This window comes from Anabrus simplex, chromosome 6, assembly GCF_040414725.1.
Source record: "Anabrus simplex isolate iqAnaSimp1 chromosome 6, ASM4041472v1, whole genome shotgun sequence".
Classification (NCBI taxonomy): domain Eukaryota; kingdom Metazoa; phylum Arthropoda; class Insecta; order Orthoptera; family Tettigoniidae; genus Anabrus; species Anabrus simplex.
The window spans coordinates 274,229,547-274,244,508 of record NC_090270.1 but is presented as its reverse complement, the minus strand read 5'-3'; the positions used below and the strand labels follow the sequence as shown (position 1 = coordinate 274,244,508).

Sequence of the window (14,962 nt, the reverse complement as noted above, 5' to 3'; positions counted from 1 at the left end):
GAGATTTGCCGATGAAATTGTTATTTTATCTGACTCTGCAAAAGATCTGGAGAAATTGCTGAATGGTATGGACAGAGTCTTGGAGGAGGAATACAAGATGAAAATAAATGTCCAAAATAAAAGTAAATGGAGTGCGATCGAACAAAGTCAGGTGATGCAGGAAATACTAGAGTAAGAAAATAAGTCTTAAAGGAAGTAGATGAATATCGTTACTTGGGTAGTAAACTAACTAATGATGGTAGAAGTAAGGAGGACATGAAATGCAGACTAGCACAAGCAAGGAAGGTCTTTCTTAAGAAAAGAAATTTGTTCACCTCGAACATTGATGTAGGAATTAGAAAGATGTTTTTGAATACTTTCGTCTGGAGCGTGGCATTGTACGGGAGTGAAACATGGATGATAACAAGCTCAGAAAGAAAGAGAACAGAAGCTTTTGAAATGTAGTGTTACAGAAGAATGCTGAAGGTGAGATGGGTAGATAGAATCACGAATGAAGAGATACTGAATCGAATCGGTGAGAGGAGATCAATTTGGCTAAATTTGACCAGAAGAAGAGGTAGAAGACACCCAGGACTTGTACAGTTGGTTTTTGAGGGAAGTGAAGGTGGTATGAATGGTAGGGGCAGACCAAGATACGAATATGACAAGCCGATTAGAGCACATGTAGGGTGTAGTAGTTATGTAGAAATGAAAAGGTAAGCTCAGGATAGGGTGGCATGGAGAGCTGTATCAAACCAGTCTATTGAACTGATGACTCAAACACAATTTGAGTAACGCATTCTGTTGCTAAGTAAGGACAGGTTAAATATACCCTATTTTTCAGGGGTTGAATAGGTTGAATGAGTAGGCCTCACTTAAACTTTTCAGTGAATGATCCATGGAAACAACCATAAATATGGGTGAAAGATCACAGTCTTGCATAACGCCTGTATTCAACTCTCATTGCAACAGATCCAAAACATAAATGTCTTTGATTATACTTGTAAAATCCCACCCCCTGATCTCACAATCTCTTAGTATGGGAAACACACTTTCCCTTGGTGTAAGACGCTGTCTCCCAATCTACGAAACAAAAGCATACCTGTCTAATCTTCTCGTAGCATCTTTTCGTTATCTGGCGCATATTGAAAATCTCGTTCCTGACAGTCTGTCTGTCCATTGTGATTTCCATCTCCTCCATTTATAAAATATGCCTATGTAAACTGTGCCTGGTAGGCCTATACTGTTCAAATATAATAAAGGTGTTCACTAATCCACCTATTCAATACTTTATTTCCACTTAAAGTAGTTACATAAACACAATAACACTTATTTGGGACATGTTTCGCCCTTAATAAGTGTTAATGTGATTATGTAACTGCTTTAAGTGGAAATAAAGTATTGAATACGTGGATTAGTATGAACACCTTTATTATTTTTGAACTGTAAATTTTCAATACGGGCCAATAATGAGGTTTGTAACATGTAAGAATAGGCCTATACTGATCCAAGAATCTCCAGTTCTCTTGCTTGAATATTGATCTAATCACTGCTATTGTTCAGACAGAAGGCAGCCTACCTATTTCATATCATTACTAGTTTTGTTACTTTACAGCCTACAGCAATTTCATCCCTGCCTTCCCACTATATTTCACAATTTCGAATCAAATTTTGCGCCCTTCTTTACTTGATATTCTCTTCATATTCTCTGTCGTGATTTCATCATCATTATCGTTCTCATCTGCATGAATTCCTTTTGCAGTTGGTCAATTTTCAAAATATTCCTTCCGTATGTCCTGTAATTCACTAGGGCTTGATTTACTAATGACGATATTCACTTTCCTTTGCCCTCCTCTCCCTCTTCCACATCACACTCTGGGAAAGTTTCCCTCCTTCTCCCCCTCTTCCACATCACACTCTGAAAGTTTCCCTCCTTCTCTCCCTCTTCCACATCCCACTCTGAAAGTTTCCCTCCTCTCCCTCTCCCACATCACACTCTGGGAAAGTTTCCCTGGCGTCTGGCGTAGATGAATATAGACTTGTATTCCACGGTAGAATACCACACACGGTATCCCCTACCACTTCTACGTAATACCGATTTTTGAACCATTTTCTTGAAAGAAAAACACCTGACTATATTAGATTTTTTCCTTTCCCTGAGAGCTGGGGGGGGGGGGGGGGGCTGTCCCCACCTTGCCCCCGGGTATGGGCGCCCATGGACTTCCCTGGTTATTTCCAAATGTTTAGTTCTTGCGCATACGGTGTACATCCTCTCTAAAGCACGGGGCGTGTCTTGCACTGAGCTGACAAACTTGATGTTAGTGTTATCGCTCTTTAGCAGCAATTTGTTTAATTGAAACTTTAATCAATATTTTGATCGGTACGTTATACATATTAAATGTGATATTGTAAATGATGGACCTCGGTGGAGATAGTAGGGATAGTGGTAGTTCAAAGATCAAATTATCAAAACACTTATTCATGAAATATACATTGCAGTCAATGGCCATAATAATGAATACAACGTGAAATTATCTAAAGCAGAAAGTCTGTCTGTAGCTAATATAGGCGAAATATAGAATCGTCGCCACAACAATTAAATGTAGGCCTATTGAGAAACAAGAAATTACAGTAGTGGAAGTCTATCAAGAAATAAGCGAGTTATTAAACAAATACTGCCTCGGTAGTATAGTGGCTAGTAAGATTAGCTGTCACCCCCGGAGGCCCGAGTTCGATTCCCGGCTCTGCCACGAAATTTAAAACGTGGTACGAGGACTGGAACAGGGTCCACTCAGCCTCGTGAGCTCACCTGAGTAGAAGCGGTTCGATTCCCACCTCAGCCATTCTTGAAGCAGTTTTGCATGGTTTTCCACTTCTCCTCTAGGCAACTGCCGGAATGGTACCTAACTTAAGGCCACAGCCGCTTCCTTCCCTCTTCCTTGCCTATCCCTTCCAATCTTCACATCCTCCCACAAGGTCCCCTGTTCAGCGTAGCAAGTGAGGCTGCCTAAGCGAGGTACTGGTCCTCTTCTCCTGTTTCATCTCCCCTGACCCAAAGTCTCACGCTCCAGGACACTGCCCTTGAGGCGGTAGAGGTGGAATCCCTCGCTGAGTCTGAGGGAAAAACCAACCCTGGAGGGTAAGCAGATTAAGAAAATAATAATAATAATAATAATAATAATAACCCCATGGTACTACAGCCCCTGAAGGGCCTTAGCCTACCAAGCGACTGCTGCTCAGCCCGAAGGCCTGCAGATTACGAGGTGTCGTGTGGTCAGCATGACGAATCCTCTCGGCCGTTATTCTTGGCTTTCTAGACCGGGGCCGCTATCTCACCGTCAGATAGCTCCTCAATTCTAATCACGTAGGCTCAGTGGACCTTGAACAAGCCCTCAGGTCCAGGTAAAAATCCCTGACCTGGCCGGGAATCGAACCCGGGACCTCCGGGTAAGAGGCAGACACGCTGCCCCTACACCACAGGGCCAGCAATAATAATAATAATAATAATAATAATAATAATAATAATAATAATAATAATAATAATAATAATAATAATTCAGGGCCCTCAGAAACCTCCCAATCATCTGTACCTTCGTAGATTTCAAGAAGGTTTATGATTCAATAGATTGTCAATCTCTGTTCAGCATCCTGAAAGAACAGGGACAAGACTCTAAAACGCTAAACTTGACCAAACAGACCCTCACTGACACGAAGTCAAGAGTAGAATTCTTGTGAGAAATCTCAGGACGACTCCCACTTCTCCTCCAGGCAAATACCACGATCGTACCGATCTTAAGGACCGGCTCCATGGCTAAGTGGTTGGCGTGCTGGCCTTTGGTCACAGGGGTCCCGGGTTCGATTCCCGGCAGGGTCGGGAAGTTAAATCCGCTGGCACGAGGACTGGGTGTATGTGCTGTCTTCATCATCATTTCATCCTCATCACGACGCGCAGTCGCCTACGGGCCTCAAATCAGAAGATCTGCACCTGGCGAGACGCACATGTCCTCGGACACTCCCGGTACTAAAAGCCATACGCCATTTCATTTACATATCTTAAGGCCTTCCCTCTTCCTTGTCTGTCCCTTCCAATCTTCCCTCCCTCCCCGCTCCCGCAATGCCTCTGTTCAGCATAGTAGGTGATGCTGCCTGGGTGAGCTACTGGTCCTCCTCCTCGGTTGTACTGACGCTCCAGGACACTGCCCTTAAGGCGGTAGAAGTGGGATTCCTCGCTGAGTCCGAGGGAAAATCCGACCCTGGACGGTAAACGGATTAAGAAAGAAAGAAAGAAAGAAAGAAAGAAAGAAAAAATACTGTTATGCATATAATTTCAAGCCAACGGCCGTAGCCGTGTTGAAACACCGGATCCCGTGAGATCTCCGAAGTTAAGTAACATTGGGCGTGGTCAGGAGTTGGATGGGTTGCTACAAGCTGTTGGTGGGGGGTAAGGGAATGGACGAGCGGAAAGGAACTGGCCACTCTACCGCACGTAAACTCCGTCTCAGGAACACCTCTGCGGAAGTTCGGACCTGCCTTCGGGCAGAGTAACCCTTACCTTACCATATAATTTCAAGATTTAATTTGAGATTATTTAGTTTCGCGTTAAACTATTTTCTTGTGGCACCCGAGATTGTCTGAGAGGTAGCTGATCCTTTCAAACAAATAATAAAAGTAAGTTATAACTGCATGTATTTACGCGCCACGCTATATAGGCCTATATGATGTACGCGATTCTGTCACTTGGGCTGTCACCAATCAGCCTAGGGACTCTCAAAAATATGGAATCAACACTCCTCTCCGTCATGATGGACATTTTATTTTTTCATCCCTTCTGAACCACCATGCCGATGGTGGCTGAACTTGGACTTAAACGTCATTCATAATGTCACGATTCATCTCAGCAACCCAGAATACTATGGATTCGACACTAATATTGGTTGTTTTAGATTATTTTTACTTGTCACACCCCCCCCCCCCCCCCACCTCGCCCCACGGGATGCTAGGGGTTTATTACCCATGCAGTCTTTTTGTTGTTGCAGATAGTAAGTCATATGTGATGTGAATTTGTCTCATTTTCATGGCCGGTTGCCTTCCCTGCTGCCAACCTTGTATGGGGAGATGAATTCCCTATTGCGTGGTTCTGTGCTGATTCGAATTGTGGTGTATTCCATGTAGATGAAGAGACGTGCATTACGACGGACGCAAACACTCGGAGAAATAGCCATACACAATTAAAATTTTCGACCCGTCCGGGAATCGAACTCGAGGCCCTCAAAATTATGTTATTATGGAGGTATACTAAAACATATACATTCATAAATCTGTGGCTTGGTTCTAAAAGGGCCAATGTCAAAAAACCTGTTTTTGAGCTATGAGCATTTGAAGTTTTGCTTATAGTTTTCCAATTATTTTTTCAACAACTAACTTTATATAACTTTATACTTTCTTTGTGAAAGTCACCTTATTAAACGCTAATCTTTTCTATAGTATTCTTTAAAAATTGCCGGGTCTCTAATCTTTATTGGTAACCTAACATTATTGGCAAGGGCTCATTTAATTAAACGTTAACTGTTCGTTTAGTACTTAACAGAGACATTGGCCCTTTTAACATGTTGCAAACCAGGATAAAACGTGCTTGTATCAGTTAATATCTCAATTTCGATAAAAAAATTACATTGGCCCTTTTAGAACCAAGCCACAGAAATATCGACCATTATGGACATTCTTTTTCACCCCTTCTCAACCTCCATTTCGACTGCGGCTGATCTGTTGACTTAAACGACATCCAGAGTGTCACAATTCATATCGGCGACCCCGAAAACTATCGATTCGACACTAATATCGGTAGTTTTCGGTTATTTTCTACATTTCATCCCCTCCCATATGGGGCGCTAGGGGTGTCTTGCCTCCACAGTCGTTTTTCTAGGTATTAAGTCGTATGAGTATCAAGTTTGGTTGAGAGCTATGCTGGAACATACACATATTCATCCGTAGGCATAATCTCGGCGATTTTGGGCATTTTCTTTTTTCCCCTTCTCACACCCGTGCTGATAGCGCTAGAACTTGGACTGAGACATCTGCAGGGGCGTACGCACAGTGGGGGTGGGGGTGGGGGGGATGATTGGTGGGGTATAAATCCCCCCCCATCGAAATTCTGAAGTTTAAAACTTATGATTAATTGTGGCAACCATGTAAATGAAGATTTTAGGTACCGGTATCTCATTATTTTGCTTTTAATTTGAACTACGAGTTTGCCAAAAATGTGCTGATGCTTCCATACATACATATATCATCATTATAGACCGTTATGCCTTTCAGCGTTCAGTCTGCAAGCTTCTGTCAATTTACTAAACGTCGCCACAATCCTCTATTTACAACTAGTGCTGTGGCCTCATTCAGTTGTATACCTCTTATCTTTAAATCGTTAGAAACTGAGTCTAATCATCGTCGTCTTGGCCTCCCTCAACTTATCTTACCCTCCATAATAGAGTCCATTATTGTCCTAGGTAATCTATCCTCCTCCAGTCGCCTCACATGACCCCACCACCGGTTTATGCGTACAGCTCAGAACCATCTACAGTACTTGGCTATGGTAAAGCTTCATCCATCGAGTTCATTCGTAACTTAGCCTTTATCTCTTCATTCCGAGTACCCTCCTGCCATTGTTCCCAACTGTTTGTACCAGCAATCATTCTCGCTACTTTCATGTTTGTTACTTCTAACTTGCGAATAAGATATCCTGAGTCCACCCAGGTTTCGCTCCCGTAAAGCAAAGTTGGTCAGAAAACAGACCGATGTGAAGATAGTTTCGTCCGGGAACTGACTTCCTTCTTACAGAATACTGTTGATCGCAACTGCCTGCTCACTGCATTAGCTTTACTACACCTTGATTCAATCTCCCTTACTATATTAACATCCTGGGAGAACACACAACCTAAATAGGCCTACTTAAAATTATCTACCTGTTCCAGCTTTGTGTCACACTCATTGCACATATTTTCAAGTTCTTAAGTTCTTTTTTTTTTTTCTTTCTTTGCTAGTTGCTTTACGTCGCACGATGCGACGATGGGACAGGGAAGGGCTAGGAGTGGGAAGTAAGCGGCCGTGGCCTTAATTAAGGCTCAGCCCCAGCATTTGCCTGGTTTGAAAATGGGAAACCACGGAAAACCATTTTCAGGGCTGCCGACAGTGGGGTTCGAACCTACTATCTCCCGATTACTGGATACTGGCCGCACTTAAGCGACTGCAGCTATCGAGCTCGGTTTTTCAAGTTCCAAGATATTTGACTGCAGGCTTTCGGTACAATCTGCCATTAAGACCAAGTCGTTAGCATAGGCCAGACTGCTTACTACATTTCCACCTAACTGAATCCCTCCCTGCCACTTTATACCTTTCAACAGATGATCCATGTAAACTACGAACAGCAAAGGTTAAATAATACAGCCTCGTCTAACGCCTGTAAATACTCTGAACCAAGAACTCATTCTATCATCAATTCTCACTGCAGCCCAATTGTCAACACACATGCCTTTGTTTGATTTGAATAATCTAGGCTACCTTTAATTCCATAATCCACCAGTATGACGAACATATTTTCCCTCGGTACCCTGTCATAAGCTTTATCTAGATCTACGAAACATAAACACAACTGTCTATTCCTCTCGTAACATTCTTCATTTACCTGGCGCATATTGAAAATCAGATCCTGACAGCCTCTCTGTGGTCTGAAACCACACTGGTTTTCATCCAACTTCCATTAATAAATATTACAGTGAGCTTGATCTAATATTTCACCTTCAGTCTGTGTTGTATTCTGCAGTTGTTAATACATGGCAGTTCGCAGGTAATACCCATGTGTTATTAGCAAAAGATGAACAATATATTATACAGGGGCGTAGCCAAGGGTTTGGGGGTGGGCTTTACTGGGGGTTAGAACCCCCATGGAAACTTTACAAAAAGGAAATAAACATAAACCGTCAGAGACCAACAGATCTGTTGACATATTTTCTAAGAAGCCTCGAAAGTTGGATTTTAGATTGTAAAACTGTTGGCCTTGATCGCATTTTTCTTGTTCTTTATTTTAATGTAAGATTTTGTAGTGTACTGCAATCCGAATATCGACATATTTAACTTGTATCAGTGTCTTTATATAGGCAAGTCATGCATGTGCGCACCACACACAAACCTTCATTATGTTCTATCAGCATTTTATAACTATAACCCGCGCCTATCGACCGATCCTGGCTACGCTACTGGTATTATAAGACCTCTGTGCGGTCTTTTGTTTTAAAGGGAAGCGAATTTACCACTGCCAGAGTTGAGCGAGAGGAAGTGTGGACCTGTGGAGAAAGGGACAGTTAAGCCGGAAGTTGAATGACCGACAGCATAGGGCTTTGTGAACAATGGATGGCACGAAATGGTAAAATATTTGTAATCTGACGAATTCAGAACTTCAGACAGAACGCCCCTGTCACCCGCGCCATCCTCTGGTCTATACACTCATTTCCGCTTTAGTCTGCTCAAAAGGTGGTCCGGAGAATAGTGATGTCGGTTTCTGCGGAAAGACATAGTTGTTGCCGATGTAATGCGTCTTAATGAAATAATTGTGTTATTTTGAAAAATTGTAATTTAGTGTTTGTAATTTCACAATATGCACCTAACATTACTTTATAGAAGTCCTCAAGATTTAATAACTCATTTAATATCCCCTCCCGAAAACAATTTCTGCGTACGCCTCTGAACATCTGGAGTGTCATTATTAATCTTGAACCGGAAAACTGTGGATTCTATGTTAATATTGGCCTTTTTATATTAATTTTTATAATTCACCCCTTTTCTACTCACGCCCAAAGCATTTTTCCCCCAGTTAGTAAGTCATATGTGTACAAAGTTTGATTAACAGCTATGCAGCAACATACACATATATCCATAATCTCGGCCATTTTGGACCATTTTCACCCCCTTCTTAACCCCCACCCCTACCCCCTTTCCAAGCTAATGAAGCTGAACTTGACCTAAAGGACATCCGGAGTGTCACTGTTCATCTCAGCGACCACGAAAACTGTGGATTCGAAACTATTTTCAGTTCTTTTTATATGCCACCCTTGCCGGGCTGAGTGGGTCAAACGGTTAAGGCGCTGGCCTTCTAACCCAACTTGGCAGGTTCGATCCTGGCTCAGTCCGGTGGTATTTGAAGGTGCTCAAATATGACAGCCTCGTGTCGGTAGATTTACTGGCACGTAAAAGAACTCCTTCGGGACTAAATTCCGGCACCTCGGCGTCTCCGAAGACCGTAAAAGTAGTTAGTGGGACGTAAAGCAAATGACATTATTATTATTATTATTATTATTATTATTATTATTATTATTATTATTATTATTATTATTATTATTATATGCCACCCCTTCCCCACCTCCATCCATCCCTAGGGGTGCTAGGGGTGGCTTACCCCCATAGTGCTTTTCTCCAGACAGTAAGTCATATGTGTATCAATTTATGAGTTTGAAATATTTAAATAGAATCCCTCGTAAATAGCGAAAGTAACACTTATGTGCTATTCACATTCATTATCGTCATAAATATGGAAATGTGGTTCCAGAAACAATTAGTACTGAGCAAGTGGCTGTGCGGTTTGAGTCACGTAGTTATCAGCTTGTATTCGGGAGATAGTGGGTTCGAACCTTACTGTCGGTAGCCCTGAAAATGGCTTTCTGTGGTTTCCCCATGTTCACACCAGACAAGTGCTGGGGCCGTACCTTAATTAAGGCCACGGTTGCTTTTTTCCACACCTAACTCTTTCCTATCCCGTTGTCGTCATAAGACCTATCTGTGTCGGTGCGACATAAAGCAGATTATAAAAAATAAAAAAATAAAGAAACTATCTCAGCAGATTAACCCTAGCTATTTTAAAATGTTTAAGCAGATTCACTCCTTGGCCTCTTTGAACACCAGACCAGGATTCTACTACAGAATCCTTGAGCTGACATTGCCATGGTTACGGCCGGTCATTTCTTCATTCGATTCCCAGAGCGGGGGTAGTGTGGTGCCAATATCTCCATAACGGTTGGTTTAAGGCATTAAAAAGTGATTTCCGGACCGTAGGGATTTGCCGCGTTTTTCTTCTTCGCGTCGTGCGGCTTAAAACGAGCTTTGTCTCGTCCCTGTACGACGAATTCGACATTTCGCCTATATCATTATTTTTAACAAATACATTACAGTTGGGAAATATCCGCGGACAGTGATCACTTCCAGTAGTATGATAATGAAGTAAACTTAAAACTAGCTTCAGATGTCAGGCCCCTTTAAACAACAAGCATCATTATCATCAACAACATAACTCCATCATATGCAAATTCACACATACTTTGAATAATTCGGATGTATTAATACCTTAATAGTACGGTTTACAATGGATTGAGCCTTACATTAAAAAATTACACCATTACATAGAAATTTACACACACTTTATAGATAGTTTACAGAATGCTTGAGTCTAGTCTTGAAGCCTATTACATTTTTGGGAAAAGGCTTTGAGACAGCTGCAGGTAATGAATTCCAATAATCAGTTCCCCGATTTATGAACGAATATTTACCATAATTAGTTTTCTGCGATCTACACCTTTTACTTTATGTGGATGATCTGTCCTACTTACGCAACTACTACCTACTCCCCAAGTTGGCTTATTCGTATAGGCATGTTTAGGGGCCGATGACCTAGATGTTAGGCTTATTTAAACAACAAGCATCATCATCATTATCATCGTATAGACATTATACATGGCACATAACCGTGTTCGTTTCCTTCCAGCCCCACGCGTCTCTCACACAAGTTTTTCTATCATGCTTGTCACACTGTACTTCTAGGATTGAAGTCATTCAGCACGAATTTTGCAGCCTTTCGCTGTACCATCTCCAGTTCATTAATGAGTCCTGTTTGGTATGGATCATATACGGCTGCTCCTTATTCCAGGACTGGTCTAATGAGTGATATATTGCCCTCCGCCTTCGCCTCGGAACTGCTGCCCATTAGCACCCTCATCACGAAGTGTAAGGACTTGTACGCTTTAGAAATTACATTTCCTACGTGAGTGTCCCATTTTGGACCCCTGTTTACATGGATTCCTAGGTACTTACATGAGTCACTATCTATAAGAGCGTCCGATCCAAGAGAGTATTAAAAAGTCCCCTTGCCTATGTTTCTTTCCCGTTCTTATAAGACTGCATTTTCGAGAATTTATTTTCATTTTCACCCCACTTATGGAGTATATTTAGATCGGTTTGCAACAACCTATTATCGCCAGCATTCTGTATTCTTCAGTATATTATACAATCATCCGCGAACAATCTGCAGTCACTTCAAATTTTGTTCGGTAGATTGTTGATAAACGCCATAAATGGGAGTGGCCCTATAACACTACCCTGTACTGCTCCCGACGTTATAGAAACTCCGTCTAGTATTTATTTCCCACCTTAACTCTGTGCATGTGGTCTCAAAAATTCCCGGATCCACAGAACCACCCTTTTATCAATGTTTGTTTCTACCAGTTTTCGGATCATAATTACAATTACAATAGCATCAACGTAAACACCCTTTTCTAATGAGCCGCTAATATCTTGAAATAGCAACAACATCTGGCTCTCGCAGGAGAAACCTTTTCTAAAACCACGTTGCCGGCTATTAATCCACGAACTTTTCTCCCATTGTTCCCTTAGATATTCTGAAACGAGGTGTTCCATTTGTTTGCATACAATGGACGTAAGGTTAATGGGTCTATAATTGTCCATCAGCAGTCTGTTGTCCCCTTTAAAAATCGGGAAACTACAGTTGCTTTCATTCAGTCATCTGGTATTTGTCTATTGTTGAGCGACACAATAAAGAGCATTTCCAAATAGTGTAGAATAGCTCTACCTCCCAGTTCCAGGACTTCCCCGGCATTATTATCAGGCCCTTTCGACTTACTTTTCCGTAAGTTCTTAATATTCTTTGCTGAATTTTTCTACGGCTAATTTGGAAGAGAGAACAATCAGTGTTATTGTTGAAAATATCTTCATTTCTGCTCGCTTACACCGCGTTTAGGGCAAAACTTATACCATTGAAACACCAGCTTCATAACACATCCATTTATTACGACCTGTTGACTACAACTGACTGACACACACACGCACATAGCAATTCAAAATGTCCAAAGACTATAACAAATGAAGATAAACCACTTGACTAAATTAATATGAATTACCAACACATAACCTCAATGTGTATTCCTAAAATATGTACAAGATATGATACATGACATTTTATTTTTTATGAGAAAACTTCAACATTCCAACACTCCCCCCTTTTCTCAAAAAAATAAAAATACAACACCTCAATCAATTGTCCTCTCATCGCAAACCTATAAGCTTATACAAACTCTTAAGCTTGTTGCTTGATAAATTCTTTGTGAGCAAGTCTGCAGCATTTCTCTCTGATGCTACATATACAAACTCAATTAACCCCTTTTCTACCAGTTCTCTACATACATGGTACATGATGTCAATATGTTTTGACCTTTCACTCACAAAATCATTTTTACTCAATTTAATTGCTGCTGCATTGTCAGCAAAAACTTTACAAGGTATATCCATAAAGCTTTCCAGCCCTAGCTCTGATAGCAAATCTTTCATCCAAGTTACTTCTCGAGATACCTCTGCCATTGCCATGTATTCAGCATCCATGGTAGATCTAGCAATACAACTCTGTTTCTTACTATACCATGATACTGCTCCCCCTGCCACAGTAGTTACATAACCACTCACTGATCTTCTAGACTTAGTATCTCCTGCCCAATCTGCATCACAGAACACTTGTACTGACTCCTCACAATTTTTGAAACACAACTTTAAATCTCTAGTACCACATAAATATCTCATGATATGCTTCATTTCTTTCCAATCTTTAATCGTAGGTTTTTGACAATTCTGACTAACTTTACTTACCGCAAATGCAATGTCAGGTCTAGTATTATTTGACAAATATAGCAAACTTCCTACTGCACTGCGATAAATGGTACAATCAAATTCCTGCTCATCATTTTCAGCTGCTGAATACCCACTTGGTAAAACAGTCTTACTCGGTTTACAGTCACTCATGGAAAAATCAGCAAGTAATTTGTCAATGTATAAACTTTGACTTAACATAACCCCTTCTTTTGTCTGTTCTATTTTTATTGACAACAAGTTTGTTGCCTTCCCTAGATCTTTAATCTCTAACTCATCTGCCAACCTTATTTTAACCAACTTAACAACCTCTTTGTCACCTACTGCAATAATGTCATCAACATACAAGCCAACAATACAACACTCCTTTACATACACACATGGTTCTTTGATACATCTCTTAAAATCTAGTCTTCTAATTATAGCATCTACACAAGCATTCCAGTCTTTACTCTAATTAGGTAGTCCATAGATGCTTTTCTTCAATTTACATACATAGTTTTGGACATCCTTTTCTACAAACAATTCTGGTTGCTCTATGTATACAGTACAACTGATTTCACTATTTAAGTAAGCACTAGTTACATCTAGATGTTCTACAGTCCAGCCTCTACGTACTGCAATACCTATTAACAGTCTCATTGTTTTCCTCTTTATAACAGGACTAAATGTTTCATCAAAACTAAGGTTCATCTGTCTCTTAAAACCTTGGGCAACCAACCTGGCTTTATATTTCTGAATGTTACCCTCACTGTCATATTTCAATGAAAACACCCACTTAGAACTAATTATCTTGACATTTTCTGGTCTTTTTACAATTTCCCAAACATCCTTCTTTCTCATCTCATTGATCTCCACTTTCATGGCCTCCATCCAGTTACCAGACTCTTGGCTTGACATAGCCTCCTCAACTGTTCTAGGTTCTACTATATTTGCATGCCTAACTTCCATCACTGCCTTACAATCTGCACAAGTCTTACCTTTCCTCTGTCTTATTGACCTTCTCAGACTATTACCTGGCTCTTGTATTGCTATAGACTCAACCTCTAGTTGTTCCTCTCCGGTCGTTGGCTCAACAGCCAATGTTTCCTCTCCGTCCTCTGTGTCTAACTCAGTCCCTAATTTTATCTCTGGATCTTCAGTGCACAGTATGTCAAAGTATGTTTCACTACCCTCTGCCTTTGGTACATTTATCTTTTCCTTGATATCAATTCCAGGACTTTTCACCTTAAAGGGAAATATCTGCTCCTCAAATACGACACTTCTCACTATTACTCTTTCCCTTTCAAGACTCCATAACCTATATCCATCTTTAGTACCTGCCTCGTACCCTATTATAACGCATGGCTCTGCTCTGGGATCTAACTTCCTGCTGTCTGCCCTCACAGCCCATGCCTGACATCCAAATACTTTCAATCTACCTATTTCTTCCTGATCCAACTTCCTATTGAACCACAGTTCATACGGTATCTGAAAATTTATTGCTGAGGATGGGCACCTATTTCTCAAGTACACTGCTGTCATTACCGCTTCTCCCCAGAATTCCTTTGGTAACCCTGACTGGATCAATAGACATCTAACAGTATCAAACATCGTTCTATTCTGCCTCTCTGCTAATCCATTTTGTTGTGGAGTGTACGGTACTGACCTCCTATGAGTAATACCACATTTTTGCAATTGTGCTTCAAACCCGCTACATGTATACTCTGTACCATTGTCAGATTGCACCACCTTAATTCCTACACCATGTAACTTTTCTGCATTTGCCTGATACCTATTAAACACCTCTAATACTTCATCCTTATTTTTCATACATACAGCCACATTAAATCTGGAGTATTCATCAATCATGGTTACAACATATTGAGCTTTCCCAAGTGATGGTGGACTAATTTTTCCAATTACATCAGTGTGCACAACATCAAGTGGTTTTTCTACCTTACGCTCACAAGACTTAGGTACTCCCTTGTTAGTTAGTTTCCCCTGAATGCATACAGAACAAGTATTAATG

General features: G+C 41.0%; 1 protein-coding gene across 1 annotated transcript in view; it reads right to left on the bottom strand.

Moving 5' to 3' along the window:
• LOC136875975 (multiple inositol polyphosphate phosphatase 1) overlaps positions 1-14,962 on the bottom strand; it is a 75,053-nt gene that overhangs the window by 51,905 nt on the left and 8,186 nt on the right. The gene's annotated exons all lie outside the window — the stretch shown is intronic.